The 17,500-nt window shown below is 33.5% G+C and overlaps 1 protein-coding gene across 2 annotated transcripts in view; it reads left to right on the plus strand.

Moving 5' to 3' along the window:
* The first annotated feature begins 3,300 nt into the window (after window positions 1-3,300).
* LOC137644837 (ankyrin homolog) overlaps window positions 3,301-17,500 on the plus strand; it is a 54,141-nt gene continuing 39,941 nt past the window's right edge. Inside the window, exon 1 of one of the 2 annotated variants that reach the window (XM_068377724.1) lies at window positions 3,301-3,797. The gene's annotated coding sequence lies outside the window, so the exon portion shown is untranslated. The remainder of the gene's footprint in view (window positions 3,798-17,500) is intronic. The other variant, XM_068377725.1, reaches the window with a different exon arrangement.

Raw genomic sequence — 17,500 nt, forward strand, 5'->3', positions numbered from 1 at the left:
TGATAAATAATGATTGTGAATCCCGAATTGGCTAATCCAAGTGTAACCGACAGTGACTAGAATTTGAATCGCATTTGATTGCAGTATTTCTTTAAATCTCGTAAAAAATGTATCCATTCATGCTCAATGGCACTGCCAGACGAATAACTACTTAGTCTCTCACCGTCACTTGATGAAAGGGTGCGAATGTGTGTGCTTATCTAAATATTTAGCAGTCACTTTTGACGGGCCGCGTACACTAGTATTCGACTGAAATTTATTCCACCCCCCCAAAAAAAAAAATAAATAAAAAAAAATCATGATTTTAAAGAAAAATGATCATAGTGAAACTGACATATTATATTGTTTCATGAATCTTAGAACTTAGAAAGACAGTTTCTTGCTAAATTAATGTCATTTGCACTCCAAAGTCAGTTTCTTGCTAAATATAGTTGATTTGCCATCCAGCATCAACGCCATCCAAGATGAACGATCAAGCTGGAAAAGCAGACGAAATGAAAAGTCAGAAACTGGAAAGTGTTAGAATAATAACATCTGTATCGTATATTTCTACATAATATGACAAAGATAGTTTGTCTGCTTGACGTGGGATTCTCTCTCTCTCTCTCTCTCTCTCTCTCTCTCTCTCTCTCTCTCTCTCTCTCTCTCTCTCTCTCTCTCTCTCTCTTTATTTTTTTCTATCTCTATTTCTCTTTCGCTCTCTCTTTCGCTCACCATCTCTTTATCTCTATATCTCTCTCTTTAGCTCTGTATCTCTTTATCTCTATCTATCTTTCTCTATCTCTATTTAGCTCTATCTCCATCTCTCTCTCTCTCTCTCTCTCTCTCTCTCTCTCTCTCTCTCTCTCTCTCTATGGTGACGCGAAGGGTACGGCACTTAGCTCACCAGGATGAGGTCCTTTGCCCATCAAGAGCCTGCACGGAGCCTGCACTTAGCCTGTTTCCTTAGACCGAACCGTGTCTCTCTAGACATGAGACATGAATTACCTGTAATCAGAGGAGAGTGTAGTAACCTGCAGCCATGGATGAGAGAGTGTAATCGAAGATGAATAAAAACAATAATAGATTTTGACAAGTATTCTCAAAATACATATCGTTAAATATTTATTCATTATAGAACTTCCTTTTAGTCCTCGCCGAAAGACAGAGGAACCATCAATTGGAAGTTCAGGACATTGTGCTCTCTCTCTCTCTCTCTCTCTCTCTCTCTCTCTCTCTCTCTCTCTCTCTCTCTCTCTCTCTCTCTCTCTCTCTCAAAGGTTTAAGGTTCAAAGGTCACTTATGAATGGCAGAGGCAAGGGACAGTGACATTGCCCTACCAAGCAGGACAATGCTCTAGAGACTGATCAGTGCCCAAACCCCCTCTCCACCCAAGCAATGGCTGCTGAGAACTCAGCATATAGACCTATAGGCTCCCCCCCCCTCCTTAGCTCACAAGGATGGTGAGGTTGCAGCGACCAAAGAAAATAACGAGGGCAGTCTGGCATTCACCTGCCAGGGACGTTACTACATCGGCCACCACAACCTTATTGAGGAAGGTGAATGTAACGTGCAATGGAAAGCAATATTAAACCCAAGGAATGTAATTGTAAATTTGGGGGAGAATAAAAGACATCGTGAAGTGACATTTTATGACAGATACGACTGGGTTAGTTAAAAAAAAAAAAGTCTAGATTAACTGAATTCGAAAGGTAATTTAGGTAAGATTGAATTTGAGAAAGTAATCCATTGTATGTACACAAGTCTGATGGAAGAATAGAAGCGACTGATTTATAAGAGTAAACGTAGCAAATGATATTAGATTATAAGATAAAAAGTAGTGATTGATATATTGGTCAAAGTAATGAGGTTGATAATGGAACTGAAAAAGATTTTTTTAAAAAATTAAATTGATTTTTATAGAAGCCAAAGGTAAAGATGAATAGTCGATGAGCAATTGTTTGTATATGTCATCATCATCATCATCCTTATCATCATTATCATCATCATTATCATCATCAGCATCATCCTTATCATCATCATCATCATCATCATCATCTTTATCATCATCATTATCATCATCATCATCTTCAGTAACTAGTCCACGGCAGGACAAAAGCCTCAGACATGTCCTTCCACTCGCTTGTTTATGATCGTCCTATGCCAATCTATACCAGCAAATTTTCTTAGCTCGTCAATCCATCGTTTTCCCTTCCTTCCCCTGCTTTTTTTTTTTTTTTTTTTTAAATCTCTGTGGACCCCTTCATTTATTTTTTTGTCCATCTATTATCTGTTATTATTCTTATATGTCCTGTCAATGTCCATTTCTTTTTCTTGTATGTTGTTAGAATATCCTCTACTTCAGTTTGCTCTCTTATCCATGTTGCTCTTTTACTGTCTCTCAGTGTTATTCTCATCATTACTCTTTCTATAACTCTTTGGGTTGTGAGTAGCTTATATTCTAAGGCTTTATTAAGGCTCCAAGATTCTGATGCATAAGTTACAGCTAGTAGGACTATCTGATTGAATACTTTTCCTTTTGGAGAAAGTGGCGTTTTACATTTCATAATCTCATTTTGTTTACTAAAAGCTCTCCATCTCATGTTTATCCTTCTTTTAATTTCGGTCTCGTGTCTTGGGGAAATACTTACTGTTTGTCCTAAGTACGAATATTCGTTAACAATCTGAAGTCTCGTCCATAACCCTTATTTGTAGTCTTTCTAAATTTTCATTGAACGTTGGCTTAGTTTAATTCATACATACACACACACACACACACACACACACACACACACACACACACACACACACACACATATATATATATATATATATATATATATATATATATATATATATATATATATATGTGTGTGTGTGTGTGTGTATGTTTGTGACTGTGTGACTGTATGAGTGTAAATGTATCTATGTAAAAAAAAGCTAAGAGGGACTACGCATATGCAGAAGAAACACACATTAAAACGCGCACGTCTGTTACGCAAGAACAAAAGGGCAAAAGAGTGTAGAGTGAATCCTGATACCCGAGCACAAGTGATACACGAAGCAGATTCACGAGAGAAAAAAAAATTCAGTGAAAGTTCTTCGGCGCAGAAGTAAATATTCACCAACAAGAGCGTACCCTGAATCAGCTTATTAAAAGACATATTTGCAAATCAGTCCTTATAAATTGCACAGTGAGCGTAGATGGTGTAGATATAAATGACGTTTTTAAAACGATTCTTCTAGAGTTCACGCTGCATAAAGGATGGCATTACCCGTTGATGGATGCCGAAGTGGGCGGCGGGTTTGCGCCAACCCAGACCTTTGCCTCTAGTGTCAGTGCTCGGTTTGGGGTATCAGTGGGTGGAGAGCAGAGAACCTTGCTTATACGGGGCATTTGACCAGGCCTTTCATTCGCTCTTTTGCTCAGTTTTAATTGGACTCTGAGTGTCAGTTGAGTGCGAACTCTGGACCCCCATTTGGAGCTTTACTTTTTATCTGGTGAGGGGATTTGAAGGTTCTGAGAGAATAGCGAATTAATAAAAGCAGTGTGACGACAGTAGTGTCCTCGTTCTGAAATCAACACGTACCTTATCATAATCGTTACTGTATGTTCGTAACAACTGATATTTCATTACTGAAAGAATGAAAATAATATATTTGGTAATAATTCACATGTCCAGACATTCTTTGCAATTGCAAGATCAAGTGATTTGAGAATATCAGATATAGTTACATGTGCAAGTGGTCTAATTTTGCAAGATTGCTCGATAATGCGATGTGTATGAATTGAGTCAAGGTGTACTTGGACATTTTTCGTGAGTACATTTTCTTTCTTTAACAGGATGGTTTTTATTATTAAAATTGATTGTGAGTTAGAATTTCCATCTGGGTCCTATTCATCGTTTTAATGATACCTACTTTTTTTTAATGATTTCATAATTCGTGTTCACCACTCGTTTGAACACCTCATTGTATGGAATTTTGTGTTGATTAGATTACAAAATATATTTTTAGTATGTGTTTTAGATTTCAGTTAAAAAGAAAATTATCACTTTCAGATTTCTATAGCGTGCGTGTTCAAAATTCCAAAATATCCAGACAATTACTTCGGAGACAATAATCTGTTTATATGCAAATGTATGTATGTATGTATGTATATATGTAATTTATATATATATATATATATATATATATATATATATATATATATATATATATATATATATATATATATTATATATACATATATATATACACACACACACATATATATATATATATATATATATATATATATATATATATATATATATACACACACACACACACACACATATATATATATATATATATATATATATATATATATATATATATATATATATATATATATATATATATATATATATATATATATATATATATTTACACACACGCACAGAAAAAAAAATGTTTGCAAAGTCAGCGAAAACAACAGTTGCAACTATCTAGGCCATTTTAGAAGTGTTAAGAGTTACATTACCCTTTTATCTCCCTTTTTAACAAACAAAACATCGCCCAGTAAGCGCTGATGCAAAATCAAGTGACCGAAGAAGTAATTAGATCCCCGTTTATCTGGCAAAGTCTTACACTCAAAGGGCGAAGAAGGCCAAAGGCAGCAACTACGGTGACATCTGCGCCAAGTAACTTGGGAAAGTTTTTATTTATTTTTATCCGAGATAGAGAATCATACTGGATAATACAGTAGGAGTTTATTAACATGTTCGAATACAGCACCCGTTTGTGAATACAATTTCTCACTAGGGATTTTCGTCACTGGAAAATTTAGAGAAATATGAAGCTATTTTCACATGGAAGGTACTTTGACCTATAATAGAAATATAATGCAATTTGGTAAACAGCCTTTGTTAAACTGTATAGAGTAATTAGGTTGTTTTTGAGCTTTTGGCTTCCTTTTGAAGATAGCAACTGATTAGTATTATTATTATTATTATTATTATTATTATTATTATTATTATTGTTGTTATTATTATTATTATTATTATTATTATTATTATAACTGGCTAGGCTACAACCCTGGTTGCAAAAGCAAGATTCTATAATCCCAAGTGCTCCCACAGGGAAAAATAGTCCAGTGAGGAAAGGAAATAAGGAAATAAATAAATTATATGAGAAATAAGGAGCAATTGAAATAAAATATTTTAAAAACAGTAACAACATCAAAAGATATTTCATATATAAACTATAAAAAGATTCATGTCAGCCTGTTCATCATAAAAGTAGGCCCTCTTTGTAAATACAATTTCTCACTGGAGATATTCGTTACTGAAAAACTTAGAGAAATATGAAGTTATTTTTTTCAACTGGAAGGTACCTTAGTCTATAATAGAAATATAATGTTATGTAGTAAATGGCCTTTGTTAAACTGCATGAAGTACTTCGGTTGTTTTTTAGCTTTTGGCTTCCCTTTGAAGATAGCAACCGATTATTATTATTATTATTATTATTATTATTATTATTATTATTATTATTATTATTATTATTATTTATTATTATTACTTGTTAAGCTACAACCATAGCTGGAAAAGCAGGATGCTATAAGCCCAAGGGCTCCAACAGGGAAAAATAGCTCAGTGAGAAAAGGAAATAAGTAAATAAGCAAGAGAAGTAAGGAACAATATCAAATATTTTAAGAACAGTAACAACATCAAAACAGATCTTTCATATATAGACTATAAAAACTCTAACAAAACAAGAGGAAAAGAAATAAGATAGAAAAGTGTGCCCGAGTGTACCCTCAAGCAAGAAAGCTCCACCTAAAGACGGCGGAAGACCATAATGCTGTATGATATGGGTACGAAGCTGTCTTTTTCGTAACCATTTGCAAGTAGTGCTAGGAGTATTTAAGAGATCCTTTTAGACTTCATTTATTATGATGTATAGGATTCTGGATCTCTTAGTAGTTTTCTACTGAGAAAATTCTATCTAGAGAACGGCTGTATCGAATTCTGGGATACAAGAAAATCAGTCATTATTATTATTATTATTATTATTATTATTATTATTATTATTATTATTATTATTATTATTATTATTATTACTTGCTAAGCTATAACCCTAGTTGGAAAAGTGGGATGCTATAAGCCCAAGGGCCCCAGCAGGGAAAATAGCCAAGTGAGGAAAGGAAATGAAGAAACCGCTAGAATAGTGTGCCTGAGTGTGCCACCAAGCAAGAGATATCTAACCCAAAAAAAGTGGAAGACTATGGTACAGAGGCTATGGTACTATCCAAGACTAGAGAATAGCGAATTGATTTTGGAGTATCCTTCTCCTAGAAAAGCTGCTTGGCATAGCTGAAGAGTCTCTACTACCCTCACAAAGTGGAAAGTAGCAACTGAAAAATTACAGGTTAGCAATCTAGTGGTGCAGAGTATTCGTGTAGACTAAGCCATTGTTTAAACAGTTCTTTTAAGGGTAGTAGTTAAGGGATCTCTGGATGAGTAATAATATACACGAAAGAATACTGGAATGAGCTAAAAATTGAACTAAGGGACGAATTTCTTAAAATTTTGAAGCGACTAATATGCTTTCATTTTCTCGTCAGTAACTGACCTGGCTATTACTTCCTTTGATAATCTGATCCCTTTTCAGCAGTTCAAAACTATTCTCTATATATCTCTATACACAGTGCATGAACTTTGTGATCTTACTAATGTATTGATGTTTGATTTCTTTATAACCTTACCATAGATTGAAAGGATCACATTTTTTTTCTTGACCTAGATTTTGCTGGGGGAATGAGGTTTCAGTTTTTCCTTACTTATCAGTTTAAAGCTAGTCTTTAACCGCTTGATTTGGTAATATTGTTTTTCGGATTTACGGCGAAAGTAAAATATATCACTTATTGGAGTTTTGCCATTTGCTTTTATGAATACCAATATGCAAAAAGGGTAAGGATATCACTTATTGTTTTTATTTACTATGTTTATGCACATTTGGATTTGGCATAAATGGAGGTAGTCTTCTACATATTTATTTTTCGAGTACGGGCGTATTTATTGTAGATGTAAGACATGATAGTTTTAAGATAATTAATGTTAATGAAATATTAGACAGAAAGAAATTTTGTCGTAAAAGACGAAGAGAGAGAGAGAGAGAGAGAGAGAGAGAGAGAGAGAGAGAGAGAGAGAGAGAGAGAGAGAGAGAGAGAGAGAGAGAGAGAGAGAGAGATATCATAACAAAGGTTTAACAGTGAAAAATAAGTTTTATAGTAAAGGACGAGGAATTCTAAGTGTGAAAAAGGAGAGAGAGAGAGAGAGAGAGAGAGAGAGAGAGAGAGAGAGAGAGAGAGAGAGAGAGAGAGAGAGAGAGAGAGAGAGAGAGAGAGAGCGTATCATAATAAAGAATTAACAGTGAAAGAAATGTTTTATAGTAAGGGAAAAGGAATTCTAATTGAGAGAGAGAGAGAGAGAGAGAGAGAGAGAGAGAGAGAGAGAGAGAGAGAGAGAGAGAGAGAGAGAGAGAGAGAGACTCACAATAAAGAATTAACAGTAAAAGAGAAGTTTTGTATTAAAGGACGAGGAATTTTAAGTGTGAGAAAGGAGAGAGAGAGAGAGAGAGAGAGAGAGAGAGAGAGAGAGAGAGAGAAGAGAGAGAGAGAGAGAGAGTAACACAAAATCTTATTGAAATCCATTGCGTCATGTACCAGCATTCCATTGCCAGAATAAATGCCCAGCAAGAGCAAAAGGGCGCGGAGAGGATGTAATAAAATCCATTGAGAAGTATAATGGCCTCCTTTTCCCGGTCTCTACGATTTGACCTTTGAATGTCTGATAGTAAATTATGGTTGACTGCTAAGGACATTAAAACTAGGCCTTGGGTATTGTAGTTTAGCCAAAATCGTGTAATCAGTGGTACTCTACTTTCAGGTAAATTTATGTGAATAAATTTGGCATTGAATAGTTATTTTAGATTTATCTCCCTCCTGTCTTATTTGTGTCATATAACCATCATCTGTTCAAAGGGAAGTGTTTATCATTACAGACAGAAGAGCAAATGTCTCTCGAACAACACTGTTACCAGATAACCATAAAAAGAGGGAATGCCCCTCAACATCTGCTCTGCGAACAAGTAAACAAGTTGTATGGACAGTTGGATGTGGTATCACTTGTTGTTGCCATATCAGGTTTCGTATTCTCTCTTATTTGAAGCCCACTTCGAACCATTCTGATATGGTAACAGTTTCGTTCGACGAACATATGTTCTGTCGTCTAGAAGGTCCTTAGGAGAGGAGAGAAAAACGGGATTTTAATTTATAATGTCTGAAGTTGCTTTGCTCTACCATCATCAAAGACTTTTCAAAATTATTATTATAATTAAGATGATTACATGAAGCTTACACGCTCCCTCAGAAATGTGGTGTGTGATCTGCATTGATCTCGGACTTAATGTCATTTGGAGTGGCGCCTAATGATAATAATTGTAATAATTACAATAATGATAATAATTTTATAGTTAAGAGTTGTTATACTTACTGTTTTGTAACTCTGCACCAGGCATAACCCATAATGATAATCATATAGATAATAAACTTTATATCAGCATAAGCCATATAAAAGGAGAATATTCCAAATTGAGTAAATTAGTTGAATAAGAATTACAAAATTTACCAAAAATTGTAATGACAATCTTACCCTACAACAGGAAGATTTCACATTATGAAAATTAAATTGTTCAGATGCACTTTTACCGATATACAATATAAACGACTCCATATATACTCATACGTGGCACTCAAACCACCAAAGAATGAAGGAAGGAGTATATATATATATATATATATATATATATATATATATATATATATATATATATATATATATATATTACGTGCATATACACGCACACAAACACATTATGAAGCCATTTATAGTACACTCAAACATACAATGTAAATTTCCACCATTATCTAAATCTGGAAAAAAAAAATTACCATACGTAACCGCTTCTGTTCAATACATCAAAACTGAACAACGCTGAACAGTCCTCGGGAGAGCGTTTGAGTCCTTCGTTCCCAAAGATCCAAACATGAAAGGGAGACTGTTGTACTGCGGAAGGACCCCCATAATTCGTCTCATAATATTATGGTAGCCCACCCTTCGTCTGTCATAGGTCCCCTTTTTATAGCTTGGCTAAAGTGGTACACACTATATAGAGAACGGAATACTTGGAACAAGGCGTTTTATATGAGTTTTTCAATGTTATATTTCCTTATCTACGAATTTCTATTGTAATGGGATTGTTTAGGTTCTTTTTTATATCTTGGTCACCACTGAAATTATATTTCCTTATCTACGAAATTCCATTGTAATGTAATTTTTTAAGTTTCTTTTGCATATCTTGGTTATAACTGAAATTAACTCTAAAATTATATTTCCTTATCTACGAATTTACACTGTAATGTAAGATTTTAAGTTCTCTTTTTTATATCTTGGTCACCACTGAAATTATATTTCCTTATCTACGAAATTCCCTATGTAATTTTCTAATTTTCCTTTGCATATCTTGGTTATCACTGAAATTAACTCTAAAATTATATTTCCTTATATACGAATTTCCATTGTAATGTCATTTTCTAAGTTCCTTTTTTCATATCTTGGTCACCATTGAAATTAATTAAAAAATTATATTTCCTTATGTACGAATTCCCATTGTAATCTAATTTGCTAATTTCCTGTCTACATATCTTGGTCGTCATTGAAATTAGATGAAGCAGTGTGCCCTAAATAGATGAAATATCCTTATTTTTCACCACGATACATAGAAGAACAGTGATTAAACTTCAGGTTTTAGGTAGTAGGCCTATGTACTTACACGTACTGTCTTTGTAGTGCTGAAAATTATGTAATGAATATCTGTAAATTTAACACAAATTTGCATTAGTCATTTGAGGTAGAGACTGAGAATACATGTACAATATCATCCTTGTATGAGAAGTTATTTGCATGTGTATTGGCTAGATAACACCCAGCCCTACAGTTGTTTATTTCATAATCTGTATCACCGACCTATATATAGAATAGGTGCGGACTTAAAGCAGTACGAAACACTATTTCCATAACAAACACTTAGAGGCTGTTCACAGAACTAAACTAGAAAAGCACTCTGAGAATGCGGACCTCCCCTACGGCAGCTTATTTCTCGAAACCAGATTGCCTTTCCCAAAATCAATTTAGTCCGTAAGCGATTTGGAGTGTGTTACAACCATGCGCGAAATTGGGCTTAAGATTAGGGTTAATTAGGTCAACCTCTGCTTTACCTTGACCTTGATCTTTGACCTAGGACTTTCGAAATTGAACAACTTTCACGTCTCTACATAACAATTAATCCTTGAAAGTTCCAAACTTGGGGTTAAGGTTAGGTTTAATTCGGTCGACCTTTTGCTCGACCTTGTCATTGATCTTTGACCTAGGACTTTCGAAATTGAATCACTTTCACGTCTCAACATAACAAACAATCCCTGAAAGTTTCACTACTCTATGAGTAAAATTATGGCCAGGAAGTTGTTCACAAACAGACAAATAGGTGCGAAAACATAATCTCCTCCCAACTTCGTTGGCGGAGGTAAACATCAGTAAACGAACGACAGGGAGGGGCATATCACCATCAATCAACTTCGCAAGCGATTTTCAGTGACTCACTCTTTCAAACGCGCTATCAATATCTACAAAGCATGAGTATGGGTGTATTTATAGTTCTGTAATGTCTATTCATCTCATTCAGAGCATATATACAAAACTCAATTGAATGTTCGTATTTAAAACCAAACTTCGATTCGAAATTTGTTTTATCAATACAGAAAAATATAAAATTTGGCTCTTTTTCAATTACTGTATGTAGAATATTTTATTTTAATTGTTCATTATTTCTCATAACGTTTATTTATATCATTTTTTTTCCTTTCCTCTTTGGGCTATTTTTCCATGCTGAAGCCCTTGGGCTTATAGCAATCTTGCTTTTCCAACTTGGGTTGTAGCTTATCTAGTAACAACAATAACAACAATGATACTACTACTACTACTACTACTACTAATACTACTTATATTACTACTACTAATAATAATAGATGGTTCCAAATTCATGTTTCAATTGTATACAGATATAAGTTTAAGATACCTTCAAGAAACGTTCATTGCAATAAGTATGAATAGAGATTGTATCGCACGTGTTTCATACAAGCTTGTTCACAGTAACGTTTTTGCCCTTTTTTTATCTCTAGTTCTTCCCCGCACTGATAACAGAACCTGTGTCAGCTTGCTTTCTCATGTATTAGTGTGTTTGAATTTTTGTGACATTCTTGCTCGGAACTACTTATATATAAACTCGTTATCTGTTGAATTAAGGTTACTTGCATTCACCTCGTTTCTCTGTTAACTGCAACATCGCACAAGATATAAGATTTGTCATGGTCCCACATATAGAGTGAAATATTGTCCCTGTACAAGCGGGGAAAATGTAGTAAAGGAATAAAAGGAACATCCATTTGATAACATAAACATACAAACACACGGATATATTTCCTGTCCCTTTTCATCTACATCCATCTTCATCTTGGCGGCGATATAACTCCTAATATGTCCTCTTCTCTTATTCACTCTTCTCCTAACCCTGATTTCGCTTGACGCTCTTAAAAACACTTATTTCTTTTCGTTTACCTCTTCTTCTTTAAAATTCTTACTCTTCTGTGTTTGATTCCATTCTGTAGTCTTTATTTCTTTTCATTTTTATCGCACACTTCTACCTTCTCTTCTTAGGGACTCCAAATTGCAATCATTCGTAAGAAAATGTTTGTGTTGATATTCAAACTTTGACGTCACTTAATAGAAAATGTCATCATTTTCATTTTTTTAACATAATACAGTACTTGATAAATTTAATGAACTTTGAGTTGAATTAGACGTCAACTAACCTCAAAAATATTATAAGAAATTTTGTTAACGTTAATATTCAAACTTTAACGTCACTTAATCAAAAACCTCATTATTTTACCCTGTTCAAATTGCTAATCTCTTTTTACTTATTTAAATGACCTAAATTCAAATAACATGCTCTTACGGGCTGCCAACGCAAGAGCCAGTGTCTTACACAAGGTAAGGCAATCTACACACACACACTCATTATTTTCTTTCTTTCGAATATCATCATCATCATCATCATCATCATCTCCTCATACGCCTATTGATGCAAAGGGTCTCGGTTACATTTCACCAATCGTCTCTATCTTGAGTTTTTATATCAATACGTCTCCATTCATCATCATCTCCTACTTCGCGCTTCATGGTCCTGAGCCATGTAGGCCTGGGTCGTCCAACTCTTCTAGTGCCTTTTGGAGCCTAGTTAAAAGTTTGGTGAACTAATTTCTCTTGGGGAGTGCGAAGAGCATGCCCAAACCATCTCCATCTACCCCTCACCATAATCTCATCTCATGTTAAGGGTAGAAGAGACTCTTTAGCTATGGTAAGCAACTCTTCTAGGAGGACACTCCAAAATCAAACCATTGTTCTCTAGTCTTGGGTAGTGCCATAGCCTCTGTACCATGGTCTTCCAATGTCTTGGATTAGAGTTCTCTTTCTTGAGGGTACACTCGGGCACGCTGTTCTGTCTTATTTCTCTTCCTCTTGTTTTGTTCAAGTTTTTATAGTTTATATATAAAGGAGATATTTATTTTAATGTTGTTATTCTTAAATTTTTTTATTTTTCATTGTTTCCTTTCCTAACTGGACTATTTTCCCTATTGGAGTCCCTGGGCTTATAGCATCTTGCTTTTCCAACTAGGTTGTAGCTTAGCAAGTAATAATAATAATAATAATAATAATAATAATAATAATAATATAGCACTCGAGCAATCTCTCCTATAGTTTCACACCTCATAAATATAATAAACTCCGATTTGAATTAGACATCAACAAACCTCGATAATTACAATCACAATAAAATATAACAAAAAACAAAACAAAAAACAAAACATAATCTACAACGCAAATATCAGCCAGTTGACTTCCATGTCATATCCGACAGTGGCCATGGGTCGCTGATCGTGATCTCGTGGGAATAAATATTAAACCGGATACATTCGATTTTCGATTCTTAGAATTTATTTGATGCAAGGTCTATCACCGGGAATTATACCCATTTGTCCCTTTTTTTATTCTTTATTTTGGATTTTGATCACAAATATGTTATTTTGATTGGTCATCACTTCTGTTGTAGTTTAGTTATTGGCTTGTTTCATTTCCTCACTGGGCTATTTTTCCCTGTTGGAGCCCTTGGGCTTGTAGCATCCTGTTTTTATTTTAACTAGGGTTGTAGCTTGGCTAGTAATAATAATAATAATAATAATAATAATAATAATAATAATAATAATAATATCACAACCCTAGTTAGAAAAGCAGAATGCTATAAGCCCGAGGGCTCATAACAGGGAATATGGCCAAGTGAAGAAAGAAAATAAATAAACTACAAGAGAAGCTATGAACAATTAAGATAAAAAGATTTTAAGAACAGTAACTATATTAGGATAGATCTTTCATATACAAACTATAAATAAGCCTAATGTCAGCTTGTTCAACATAAAAACATTCGCTGCAAGTTTGACCTTTGGAGTCCCAACGATTCAATATCTGATTAGGAAGATCATTCGAAGGTAAATCATATATTTATTTATATATATATATATATATATATATATATATATATATATATATATATATATACATATACATACATATATGTATGTATATATATACTGTATATATATATATATGTATGTATATATTATATATATATATATTATTTATATATATTTGTATAAATATATATATATATATATATATATCTATATTATATATATATATATATATATATATATATAGATATATATATATCATATCTATCATATCATTTATGTATGTATATCATATCATATCGTATCATATATGTATGCATATGTATACATACATATGTGAGTGTTTGTGTGTGTGTGTGTGTGTGTGTAAAATACGTTCGGTACATGAAAAAATACAGACTCTTTTAAGAGATAGAAATAACATCTGAAATAGTAGAAACGAATAGAGGTAGTAATGGGGTGTCACCTATTCATGATAATCTACACAAGATCATGCAAATACTCATTTCGGAAATTTTATGATTGTTTATCTAGGAAATAATTCAGGGTTATGTTTCAGGGCTCAATCCAATTTTCTAGATTCTAGGTTTATTTTGTTTTCATTTTTTTTTTATTTATTTATTTATTTATATCGCTATCTCCATTAGCCTCAAACTCACCAAATTAAACAAAATGAAAACATTTAGTGATTATCTATCAAATTTTTTAGTTTCCGAAGTCATACACTGATTAGATATGTTAATGTATTCCTTGGAGAGAGAGAGAGAGAGAGAGAGAGAGAGAGAGAGCGAGAGAGAGAGAGAGAGAGAGAGAGAGAGAGAGAGAATAAATGTAAGCTGTAGTCTACAGTGTACTGTATGGAGGTAATTGTAACATTCATATGGAGCCAGCAAGTCACTATGCATCAAACGGGTAAACAGAGTTATGAGAAGATAAGTTATGGGAAAAAAAGATAAATTGATAAATAAATGAATTTATGATTAAATAAACAGGTAAAATTATACCCAGATATGTGTAGCCTACTTTAAAACTCGCATTTAACCAGACACTCTATGCTATGCTACTGTAAATGCGTTGATCACTAGTTGGTATCTAAACAGAATGATCTGAATATAAAAATATCCCTGATGTAAATTTTCATGCAACGTCCTGATCAGATTTAGATAATTTTGTAGTTCGTTTAGCAAGCTATTCTAGCTCTCAAATTACAAATTCATAAATTTTGATTTCTTATACATTAATATTGAAATTTCATAGTCAATATTCGAATGACTTTCTACTTCCTGAAATCTATCATTTCTAGCGGGTTCTTCCCCCCCCCCCACCCTATTTTCACTCGTAGAAAAAAAATACAATATTCTACTTGAACTGGTTGATGGTAGAGAGCCTTATACATTTGTCCAATTGATTTCTTATAAGATGTTTGGCTGACTTTCTGTTGGACACATGGCATTCTCAACTCCAGACCTATGCCAATCACGCAATGCAGTTTGTGTTGCAGTTGCTAGAGAATTGTATTATTCAATCATTGGTTCTATAGTCCATTTCTTTTAGCGAGGCAGATTTGCACCGACTCGCAGCGGTGCCCTTTTAGCTCGGAAAAGTTTCCGGATCGCTGATTGGTTAGAATTATCTTGTCCAACCAATCAGCGATCAGGAAACTTTTCCGAGCTAAAAGGGCACCGCTGCGAGTCGGTGCAAGTATGCTTCGCTAAAAGAAATGGACTATAGGATAATTACCAGACGAACAATTGCCAGTACCAGTGCCATCCGGACAATAGACAGTCGGACAATTTTAGACCTCGCTATCCAAAGTTTATGATCTCTTTTATTAATCATGTGCATAAAAAGAGCATGAGACAATTGTTTTCTAGCTTAATTCAAAGTAAAATAGATATTAGTCAATCGTTTTCTAGCTTAATTAAGGAGAAAAACTTGTATTGCACAATTGTTTTCTATCGTGATTCAAGGGATAAACAAGTATTAGGTAACTTTTTTCTGGCTCATTTAAGAGAAAAATTAAGTATTAAGCAATTGTTTTCTAGCTTAAATCTAGAGAAAAAGTATTAGGCAACTGTTTTGTAGCTTGATGTAGGAGAAAAACGTGTATTGGGAAATTGTTTTATAACTTATTTAAAGAGAAAAACGAGTATTAGGCAATTGTTTTCTAGCTTAATTCACGAGAACACACAAGTATTAGAGTTGTTGTGGCCTGTTTGGTAACGTCCCTGACTGGTGATCGCTAGACCAGAGTTTGAGTCCCGCTCAAACTCATTAGTTCCTTTGGTCACTGCAACCTTATCATCCTTGTGAGCCAAGGATAGGGGTTTCGGGTATACGTCTAACTGCTGAGTCATCAGCAGCCTTTGCCTGGCACTCCTTGGTCCTAGCTTGGGTGGAGAGGGGTCATGGGTGCTGATCATATGCATATATAGTCAGTGTCTTGGACATTGTCCTGCTTGCTAGGGTAATATCACTGATCCTTGCCTCTGCCATTCATGAGCGGGCTTTAAAACCTTTAAAAGGCTTTCTTACTTAATTCAAGGGAAAATATTATTCGGCAATCGTTTATTAGCTTATTTCAAGAGAAATAAATATTAGGCAACTGTTTTTTTTAGCTTAATTCAAGAGAACGAAAGTTTTATGCAATTGTTTCCTTGCTTTAGTCAAGAGATAAACAAGTATTAGGCAATCGGTTTCTATCGTATTTCAAGAAAAAAATATTAGGCAATTATTTTCTTGCTTTATTCAAGAGAAAAACAAGGCTCAGGCAATAGTTTTCTTGCTTTATTCAAGAGATAAATAAGTATTAGGCAATTGTTTTCTAGCTTATTTCAAGAGAAAATATTAGGCAATTGTTTTCTTGTTTTATTCAAGAGATAAATAAGTATCAGGCAATTGTTTTCGTGCGCTTATTTCAAGAAAAAAATCAGGCAATTGTTTTCTTGTTTTATTCAAGAGATAGATAAGTATTAGGCAATTGTTTTCTTGCTTTATTCAAGAGAAAAAAATATCAGGCAATTGTTTTCTTGCTTTGATTCAAGAGATAAATAAGTATTAGGCAATTGTTTTCTAGCTTATTTCAAGAGAAAATATTAGGCAATTGTTTTCTTGTTTTATCCAAGAGATAAATAAGTATCAGGCAATTGTTTTCTTGCTTATTTCAAGAAAAAAATCAGGCAATTGTTTTCTTGTTTTATTCAAGAGATAGATAAGTATTAGGCAATTGTTTTTCTTGCTTTATTCAAGAGAAAAAAATATTAGGCAATTGATTTCTTGCGTTATTCAAGAAAACAATTAAGTCTCATACAATTGTTTTCTTCCTTTATTAAAGAGATAATTGATATTAGACAATTGCTTTCTTGCTTTTATTCAAGAGAAAAATATTAGGCAATCGTTTTCTTGCTTTATTCAAGAGATAAACAAGTATTAGACAATTGTTGTTTTAGTTTATTACAAGAGAAAAAACAAGTCCCAGCTAATTGTTTTCTTGTTTTATTTAAGAGATAAATAAGTATTAGGCAATTGTTTTTCTTACCTTTTTTAAGAGAAAATATTAGGCAATTGTTTTCTTGTTTTATTCAAGAGATAAATAAGTATTAGGTAATTGTTTTCTTACTTTTTTCAAGAGAAAATATTTGGCAATTGTTTTCTTGTTTTATTCAAGAGATAAATAAGTATTAGGCAATTGTTTTCTTACTTTTTTCAAGAGAAAATATTAGGCAATTGTTTTCTTGTTTTATTCAAGAGATGAATAAGTATTAGGCAATTGTTCACTTACTCTATTCAAGAGAAAAGCAAATTTTCAGGCGATTGTTTTCTTGTTTTATTCAA

The sequence above is a fragment of the Palaemon carinicauda genome, chromosome 8 (genome assembly GCF_036898095.1).
Source record: "Palaemon carinicauda isolate YSFRI2023 chromosome 8, ASM3689809v2, whole genome shotgun sequence".
In the NCBI taxonomy this organism is placed as follows: domain Eukaryota; kingdom Metazoa; phylum Arthropoda; class Malacostraca; order Decapoda; family Palaemonidae; genus Palaemon; species Palaemon carinicauda.